Here is a 10,849-nt window from a genome sequence, read left to right on the forward strand (position 1 = left end):
CCTTGTTTTCGCCTTCCTAATAAGGCTACTTTCTTACAATCTCTGCAAGCACGTCAATCCGGCCACTCAGCATCTTCAGTGGCACACAATCCGGCCACTCATCACCTCCCGTGGCATGCAATCGAGCCACTCACCGTTTTCTGTCTGTCGTTTCTCCTTTAGGTCATTCGAGTTCAGGTTGTTACATCCTGCACCAGGTTGGATATATTTCCTCAGGTAAAACAAAAAAAAAACAAAAAACAGGCGGCCAGTCGCATATCAAAGGGTGGGGCAGGTCATTTTTAACAGGTAAAAAAAAATAAAAAATTGGACTTCTATGTTGCCCTTACTACAGGTTCCCGGTCAACTCAGTTCTCGACCTCAACTAGGATTTCACAACTAGGACACCAGTCAGGTGTGTAGTACACGGGTTCCACTCACATCACCTTGCAGCACCCTTTTACTAAACGTTAATTTCACATACATGATTTGGGCTGCGCGTTGGGCGTCAATTACTGTCACTGTAACTGTTCTTTGCATTACACTTTTCGAAGGGTGATCCTTCACCTACACAGACAAGGTCGCTAAATGATTGAGCTTGCTCACAGTGCGAGCACTGGCAGGCTGAGTACACATCACGAACTACAAAACGCAACATTCCTACTTAGCCAATTTTAGACTTCAGCTTCTTGCCCCAGTACGCCCTGGGGTTCTGGTTCACAGGTTTATGCTCAGCACAGACGGGCACCCTAGCTATCAGTGACTTGGCCAGTCACCTCCTAGCTCACCTTGGTTGCCACGCACTCTTTTGAGTTTTCTAAATTCTCACTCAACAGCGTTCAACGCTTCAGAACGCAAACTGGCTTCTAACTGCGCCTGTCGTTCCTTTTCCTGTCCTTCTTGTTTTCCTTCTTATCTATTTTTCTGTATGCAACTCCGCTTCACTTTCCTACCATTATGACTCTCTTCTAGGTGGAGCCATGTCGCAGGCCAGCAGTGAAGACCTCACCCCTGACCCTCTGTCACCCTCCGGTTTTTAGAGTGTGCAGCGTGCAATCCCTCAGGGGATGGACCATCCCCAAGCTCACAGCAGAGCTGTGACGCCGGGGCATTCCTCATCCCACTACAGCCAGGAAAACCGAGCTCTTCAGGCTGCTTTTCCAACCGCCAGCAGCAGCTGGGCCCAGCACCCAGCAGGCGTCCCTGCAGTCAATCTCTATGGCCATTTTCCAGCTTCACTCCATGGTGACCACACTGTCTGCAGTAGTCTCTGATGTCCAGACTAGAGTAGGAGTCCTGTAAGTGCGCCCAACTGCGGCCCTCCCGGTTCTGGCGCCTCCTCCTGCAGGTATGCCAGAGATGAGTTTTACAATCTTCCTTGTTCATCTTGTGCCGGCCAGCATCAGGAAGGACGTTTTGGATGGCAAGGATTCCAATCTAGCTTCCCTCCTTATATCGGTCCATGACCTGGCCGAGAATAAACCGTACGCTTGGGGGGGTGTCTCAGTGGGCCTTAAGTCCAAAGACCTCAGGCTCATCCGCAAGCTGACAGTCACAGAATTTGTGTTGGCGTTCGTAATCTTTAGATACGTCCTTTGCTCGGCCAGCCCCAGCAGGAGGGAAGAGCTGGACTTATACCTCCACGCAGTGGTGGACCTAGGCTATAAATACAGGAGGTTTTCCTCTTACGTCTACCACCATTCATTTTCGGCCAAAGCAGCAGCTAGGCTAACGCAGTTTAAAGCTGCCACGAACTGGAGTGTCATCGACACAGAGCTCTTCTGCCGCCACTTTGCCGGTCTAATCTCCCCGCTCTGTGCTATCTGCCAGTCCTCCACTCATATGGCAAACTGGTTCTCTAATGCAGCCACTAGATGCCCCCTCAACTTCCCCCCAACCTCCGTTGTCGGTCAGGGCTTGCTGGCCCTCGCACACCCGGACCAGGTGGACAAGTTGGGGTGCAACAAGTAAAGAGGCGCCTCTGAGTGCAGACGTTTTTATAGATATAAAATGCTTTAATAAGATATATAGAGATAAACTCACATTGTGGTGATAAAAACAAGCATGATAGTAAGAGTCATGGATGGCGCTCCCAGTCCTGTGCCTGTGAAAAGTCTCTGTGGTGGATGTAGTAACAGCTCTTCCTGGTTGTAGTGAGCCGGCTTCAGACAACGGAGGAGCGGCCTCAGAACGAGGCTTGTCACACACGAGACAGCTGGCTGCAGGGGGATGGCGTCATCAATAGTGGATGCGTTGTGCTTATTGAATGGATTGTCATTGTTTACATTTTTTGTTTTTGACTGTCCTTTGATTGCTTTTATTGTACAGATTTGAATATGTGGGAGCTCTAGGTGATTGCGCCTAGACTTGCTTTTTTATGGACAAGTTGGGGTGGTCTATCCTGTCGGGAGCGTCTGAAATAACCTTAATTATCGCTCATGCAACTTTAGTCAATGCCAGCTGCTTCACATTAGTGCGACTTGCCACAGGGCACATCTGAAAATCACATGCCATCTGAAGCAGCACAACACCTCCTGACTAGTAGATGTCCGGTGGCTGGGGTTTTACTGCTCCGCACACCCGACTCCCTCACTGGCTGCTTTCCTGATACACGGATTTACATCAGGATTCCACACCGGCCACATCACGTTACCCCACTCCACTCACGAGGGCAGGAATCTCCTGTCAGCAGTCAAAAATGAACAAGCTATAGACCAGGGGTAGGCAACCTGGGGCTCTCCAGCTGCTGTGGTACTACATTTCCCATGAGGCATTGCAAGGCAGGCAGTTACAATTCCTCCCAGAGGCATGATGGGACTTGTAGTTCTCCAGCAGCTGGAGGGCCCCAGGTTGCCTACCCCTGCTATATACAGTCTGTTGCAGGCCTAACTGGACCAAGGATTCATCATCGGCCCCTTCGGGCAGTCACCTTTTATTACCTGGAGAGTTAGCCCTATTGGGCTTGTCAAGGGCAAGTTCTCGAATAAACTTTGGTTGGTGTATGACTTGTCTGCTCCTCATTCTTCCCACAGTCTAAATTGCCTAATTCCTTCCAAGGAGTTCTCCCTGAAATATGCGTCGGTTGAACTGGCTATCCAGACCATTATTGACCTAGGTACAGGCGCATGGCTGTCTACAGCAGACATTTCAGACGTGTTTAAGCTACTGCCCATTGAGCCGTCCCTCTTGTGATGGCATGGCATCAAGTGGAAAAATTCATATTACTTTGCCATCAAGTTGATCTTCGACTCTAAAATCAGTCTGTGGCTGTTTGATACCTTCGCCCAGTCCCTTACCTGGATCCTGTCGCACCAGGCCCAGTGCCAGATGGTCATTCATTATCTTGATGACTTTCTGCTCATAGAACGGTCCGGCGTGCCCACGGTAGACTTGGACAGACTAATGCCTCTTACACACGATCGGACTTTCCGCCAACAAAACTGGAATTTTGTCCGAAGGGTGTTGGCTCAAACTTGTCTTGTATACGCACAAATGTTGGCCAACAATTACAAACGTAGTGATGTACTAGACGTACTATGTGGTTTTTCAGCTCTTTAGCGCCACCCTTTGGGCTCTTTCTGCTAATTTCGTGTTAGTAGAAGTTTGGTGAGTGTTGATTCGCGCTTTTCGCGTTTTTCATTTTGTGCTTTTCAGTTCGTTTTTGAACAGCTGTTCGTCAACCAGACGTTGCGGAATCGGAGGCGATAACGTATTATTTATTATTGGCCTTGGAGTTATTGCTTTGACATTTTTCTTTTGGTTGAATAATGATTTGATTTGAATAGAAATGCTGTTGACTGCGCTACCCTACTACCTAAAAATCAGATACACCACTAGTTATGAATTTTGTGTATACCCAAAAACTGTTGTGCAACCAAAATTCTATACTTCAATATAACATCAAAATTAACAAACTTATAATATCCAATAAATATATAAAGTGCAATGTGTCATTACAAAAACTTCATAAAAACTACATTAGAATACAATCCTCAATTAAATATAAAGCTCCAATGTCCAATTTGTGCTATGGGCAACGTGCACGATGCCCTGTGAACTATTCTTTAGATAATCCTTGTGCTTATCAAAGCTGTTCCAGCAGTTAGTAATGGGTGAAAAAGTAGCGTGCTATGGTTCCTAGCGGCGTGCGGTGTAAGCCTCGTTTTGGCCCGGCTTGCGTTCCACACCTCGCTCTCGCCCAGCCGGAAGTGACGTAATGACGTGGTAACATTTCCCAGCAGCCTCTACGCGTTTTGCAATATCGATTGCATCATCAGGAAGCTTAGGAACCATAGCACGCTACTTTTTCACCCATTACTAACTGCTGGAACAGCTTGGTGCCGGCTCATGAGCACCATAAAATGTGAGTGTATAGTCTTTGTATCTAAATTTTAAATAAATAGCAATTATATATTGCGCAATGATCGTTGTTTATTTCCTATGAGGATGGATATGGCTTGCCTATAGCAATTGGGGTCAGCAAGGAAAACGTTACAGGTGGAGTGGTTATGCCTTTTAAATGAACCAAAGGCACACACATACCAGCATCTGGTGAGTGGTTAATCCATGTGGTGGTGGTATTGTCACTCAAATGATGGAAGTGTCACAAGAAGAAACGGATGATTAATTTGATAAGCACAAGGATTATCTAAAGAATAGTTCACAGGGCATCTTGCACGTTGCACATAGCACAAATTGGACATTGGAGCTTTATATTTAATTATATTTAGTTATATTGAAGTATAGAATTTTGGTTACAGTTTTTGGGTATTCACAAAATTCATAACTAGTGGTGTATCTGATTTTAAGGTAGTAGGGTAGCGCAGTCAACAGCATTTCTATTTATATTTATATCACTTATTATTGGTGGATTTTTTGATTGCAGCAACCAAATCAGTATTTAAATGTATTCATTTTAGAGTTACATATGCTCTGGTGACTCTTACATACTTATAATGATTTGATTTGGTATATTTTCTATATTTTTGGATGCATAGAATGCACTTTTTGGTTAAGTTCTATTGGCAGATAGCATGTCTATTTTTTTTTTTAATGCACAATAAAAAAATTGTGGTGAATAATACTTGGCTATGTGTTTTACTTCAAATGACAGTTTGGGAGTAGGCAGTTACATTTTAAAAAATACAATGCAAAATTGACAAGGGACACCAACATAGTTGTACCTTTAATCTTATACACTAGGGGATAATGGTGTTGTGGTAACTTGCACAAATAAAAAAAAAAAACCCATAATAATATTATTCTTGATATCACTAGAAAAAAAAGCCTTTGAAAATTTGTTTACAATAACTCCATCAGTATCACCAGCAAAGCAGCTTCATTATTATCTCATTAAAGAAGAAGAGAATTGTGTGCTGCATTTGGAGATTTCATAATTTGCTGTTGGACTTTTGTCCGACGGACTTTTGTACACACGATTGGAAAATCTGACAATACACATTTGTTGGCGGAAAATTTGAGCACATGCTAGCCAACATTTGTTGGCGAAAATTCCGACAACAATTTTCCGATAGAGCATACACACGGTCGGATTTTCCGCCAACAGCCTGACATCCAACATTTCCCATTGGAAAATCAGGTCGTGTGTACAGGGCTTTAGAGGGGTATTTGGCAATCTTAATATGCCCACAGCAGAACATAAAGTGGAAGGCTCGGCACACTCCATCCCTTTCCTAGGCATCTCTCTTGACACTCTCTTGAGGCTAGCCTGCCTCCCGACAAATTTGCCCGAATCATGTCGGTCATTCGCAACTTTACCCTTTTGCAAGGGTGTACTAAAACTTTGTCATGAGGATTATCCCTCAGGGGCGGTCTTTCATTTCATGTCTCCTGGTTTTCCTCTCTCAGGTTCAGAACCCTGGTCAAATTCAAAGGCTGGACCCAGCAGCGATAGCAGATTTGACAATGTGGGATGAGTTCCTTACAAATTTCAATGGCATATATATGTTCATCACGTCAGGTAGTCACAGATGCCACAGCCTCAACAGGTTTTGCTGCAATTTTCGGCCATCACTGGTTCGCAGGGCCATGGCCTCCAGAAATCCTTCTAATCCCCGGTTTTAGTCGGTTCTCCTCACTTTTTGAACTATATCCCATTGTGGTAGCTGCTCAGGTCTGGGGCCATACCTGGAGAGGACAAATGGTGGTCTTCACCACAAACAACCAAACTACAGCCAATTTTTAAAAAGAGGCGCTTCCCATCATGTCCTTCCTTTGCAGTCTGGTGCAGTTGTCCCTTCAGCATCAATTTAATGTTCACTGCGCGTATATTATGGGCAAGTGCAACATCGCAGCAGACGCACTGTCCTACTTTAACTTCATTTTGTTTTTTCAGCAGAAACCCGGAGCCGACCCAACTACTACTCCTATCCCATCTTGGTCACAGCTAAGGACGGGTTAAAACCACACCTTCACAACGTGACCCAGCTCATTAATCAGTCATTGTCCCACAACACACCGAAGGCCTATCACACCGTTTGGAACACATACTGCAAGTTTTTAGCCTCATGCCCCGGAGCAGTGACAGGAGACATTAGGCATGTCCTAGCCTTCATATCTTATTGCCACATGCAGCTGGCCCTATCTCATAATACCATCTGGCTATACTTATCCAGCATCCAGCATTTCTTGTCCTTACAGGACCCCAATAAAACATCCTTGTTCGCAGCCCGTACAATCAAATCCATCCTATGCGGCATCCAGAAGCATCAGCCCGTAGCCAACTGCAAGCGCTTACCCATCACAAGTGCCATCTTCAGGGACATATCGACTATCCTCTCATGTTCCCCATTTGGGTTTCTACCCAGCTTGATCATCCAAGTGGCCATCTACCTGGCTTTCTTTGGCTTTTTGCGGCCTATCGAGTTTACCTTTATTGGCCCTGGCAGCCAGATGCTGTGTAGACACCACCTGGCTCACTTTCAAGATCCCTTTGTTCTTCACCTCGTAATCTCCAAAACCCAACAAACCAGCCCCAGGGTTGACATCCAGCTGTTCCAGACCAACAACCTCTGGTGCCCAGTAGTGATACTCGACCAATTACTGTCTCACCTACCCAGCCAGTCAAACTCCAGCCCGTTGCTACCTTTTCTGACCAGCCCCCTGAGTGGCAGCCAGTTTATCAGGGTTAGGATTCTCCTGGTTAACCTAGGCCTTGACCCCACCCGGTACTCCGGACATTCATTTCGGCTTGGAGCAGCCTCGGCCGCATCTCAGCACCGGGTGGCAAACCATGTCATTAAGAAGTTGGGCAGGTGGAAATCCGCCTGCTTCACTCGGTACATTTCAAACCCTCAGGTAAAAATGTCGCAAGCCTTTACCAAGCTTGTTCAATAAATGTCACAAGACCAATAAAGAGTTACTTTCCCAGCCGAGTATTTTTGCCCCCTTTTTTGGCATACCAGCCAGCTGACCAGGGAACACCTCAGGTCTATGCTATGTTGTAAGTCTTGTGGCGTTTCTATGTGGTTCATATCTGTCTCGGTTTAAGGGCTTTGAACATAAATAGGAAGGCCAGTATGGTGGCCTGAATTTGTGGGAAGAGTCCGGGCGGGGTGTTTAGGCAGACCACTCACCTGTGGTCCTTGTCGGTTCCGGGGCGCGATACCCTCCCTCCTATTCCGCTTTTCAGGGCATTTCTCAGCACACTTCTCTCTACAATCATCCACTACTTATTTTGGGTATGCCCCCTTTTTTGGCATACCGGATAGCTGCCAAGGACACACCTAAGGTCTATATTATGTTGTAAGTCTTGTGGCGTGTTTATGTGGTTCATATCTGTCTCGGTTGAAGGGCTTCGACCATAAATATATCTGAATATTGATCAATCCTGATGTATCTAAATTCCTTAAGGCTGAAAATGCCAGGACAGTACAAATATACCCAAAATGACACCTTTTTGGAAAGTAGATAGTCCAAGGTATTTAGTAAGAGGCCTGGCAAGTTTTTGGAAATTGTAATTTTTATGACACAATTTTTTGCAAAATGAAGACCTTTTAAAAAATTATTTTCACAATTTTATTTTTTTCACATACTGTCACCAGTGCAATACAGGGTCATTATATAACTGGTGTGGTGGTGACCAGGGACACTGACTGGATTTACTGCTGCTCAGGAGCTCTGGGCTTCAGCAAAATGGTAGCCTCCAGCAAGAAGAAACAGGAGCAACACTGGCAGAAAAATACCGTGCACACTAATTTTGGAAGCAGAATGTTTGTTCATTGCTAAAGAACATTATTTTTTTTTTTTATAAGTAAGTTGTTATGTGTAAAGTTCCACTTTAAATCAAATCCCAGTTTTCAAGGCCAATCAACAGTTTATTTTTAGTCACTTATGCTTTTACCAGAAGTATAGCAAATCTGATATGTACAGTAAGTTGTCTCTTAGGACCTGGATAAATGCATATATTTATTATTTTACAAATTAACAATTGACTAAGACGTACATCATGTCTGCTGTACAAGCTAGTGAAAAACTCTGTTGCAGGTATCAGCCCACCAGATACAGCTGTATGTTTCTCTACTGCAGGTTAGAACACAGCAAAAATCAGACTATCCTGGCAACGCAGATAGTTTTCCATCATCCTGTTTTATGAATCGGGTCTTCTGTTCTAAGGGAGCTAGACTTTTTTTTTTAACCTAGAAAGTATGCTTTATTGAGAGTGTCTTGGTACTCAGACTTGTGCATTGGGATATTAAAGCAGCACACAGTGCTTTCAAAGTTCACATATGTATTACGACATGTAGTATGTATGAAAGAGGAATGTACAGTCTAAGGGCTCATGCACATCATGTCCGTTGAGCTGCATTGTTCTCCATATAGATCAATAGAGGCTCAATGCAAGGCCACATAGAAAACACTTTTTTTTTCTATGTGTCCTGTTCACAGCATACAGTGCATGTGCAGTGGTGTGCACTGCGTAGAAATTCCTGCATTTTTACATAGCACAACTCACCACACTGCCTTACAACACTGACACAGTGATCAGTCACTATATAGCCCATCCCCATGTTTTTGTCTCCTCCTGAATGGAGAAACACATACAATGTATTTTTTTTTCTCTTTGCTACAGGAGAAAAGTGTGTGTGTAAAAATAATAATTATATATAATATATATATATATATATATATATATATATATATATATATAATTATATATATATATATAATTATAATAATATAATAAATAAATAAAGCAAAGAAAAAATAGCTAGATCTTAGTTTCTTCAGGGTCATTGTTAGTGTCAAATGTCAGGGTCAGAGTCAAAGGTCAGCGTATTTTAAGTATTTTAAGATAAAAAAATATATAAATCAGTATCAGTGTCAGTTAGTGTCAGTGTGTTTTAGGTAGGATTAAAAAAAAGCAAAAAGCACACTATTGTTCCTTGGCCTACTACGGGTACAAACAACAAATAATGTACACATATGTGGTATTGCTGTGTTTGTTAGGAGCAGGAGAATTTATTTTGGGTTATTTTATGGTGATAACTTATAGTAATAGCAAGAAATATACAGCTACATTTCAAAAAATTTTTACTATTTTGTGCCAGTTTTCCTCTGATAATATAAAAAAATCATTAGATATCCATTACTTTTTACCACCAAATGAAAGCTCCAATTTGTCCTGAAAAAAAGGTATAACCACTTCCAGACAAGACCGTTTCTGCCACTTTTTGTTTTACATGTAACAATCAGTATGTTTATTGCTAGAAAAATACTTTTGCTAGATAGTTAACTTTTATTTTACAGGTGACATGCAAAGTGTATACAATGTAGCTAATAGGACTTATACAGCCTTGCTGGATTGAACAGCAATAGTTAAGGCCCCTTTCACACTGGGGCGGTGGGTGCGTCAGTGGTAAAGCGCCGCTATTTTTAGCGGCGCTTTACCGTAAATTTCGCTGCACTATTCGGCCGCTAACGGGGCGCTTTTACCCCCCACTAGCAGCCAAGAAAGGGTTAAAACCACCGCAAAGCGCTGCTGCAGCAGCGCTATTCCGCCAGTATAACCACTCTGCCCCATTGATTTCGATGGGCAGGAGCAGTGAAGGAGCGGTGTATACACCGCTCCTTCATCGCTCCAAAGATGCTGCTTGCAGGAGTTTTTTTTAAAGTCCTGCCAGTGCACCGCTCCAGGGTGAAAGCACTTGGGCTTTCACTCTGGAGAAACAGGAGTGGCTCTTTACAGGTGCTATGCAGGCACTATTTTTAGCACTATAGCGCCTGTAAAGCGCCTCAGTGTGAAAGGGGTCTTAGTGATTGCATTTCAAAAATTTTACATATATTCCAACATGTTTACAGAACATTTTTGCACTTTCTTTATAAATACTATGCTGAGTTACTAGCTGTGGATACTTGAAGTCATTTGACATATGGCATCATATAACATGATGGGTCACCTCTTTCTTCCAGTTTACCTACACTGACATCGGCTTTGGTTACAAAATCAGGCGCCCTCGATTAAACTTTTTATAAAACTACACATTGTGTGAGTATCCATCCAGGCTATTTAAGCCAATATGGTGGATATTTAATTTCAATATCCGTCAGATATTAATATGATGATTTAGATGCCAGGGTGTAACTTTATTCTTTTCACTTATTTTTCACAAAACTTTATATTTTTATCGCATATCAGACCAAAAGTCCCCCATGTAATACCATTTTGTTGTGACAGGTTCACTTTAATGGGACATCAGGCGTCTTACCTTCCCTCCATTGAAGCTACTGGAGCACAGATTGCATTAGCTTCTTCCAACCTAGGGAAAGTGACAGCCAAGCCTGGAAGTAATACACATCGCTTCGGGGTTCTTACTAGGCAGGGAAAGTCAGTGAACATGCATACCGGGAT

The sequence above is a fragment of the Aquarana catesbeiana genome, linkage group LG02, assembly GCF_042186555.1.
Source record: "Aquarana catesbeiana isolate 2022-GZ linkage group LG02, ASM4218655v1, whole genome shotgun sequence".
NCBI classification, from domain to species: domain Eukaryota; kingdom Metazoa; phylum Chordata; class Amphibia; order Anura; family Ranidae; genus Aquarana; species Aquarana catesbeiana.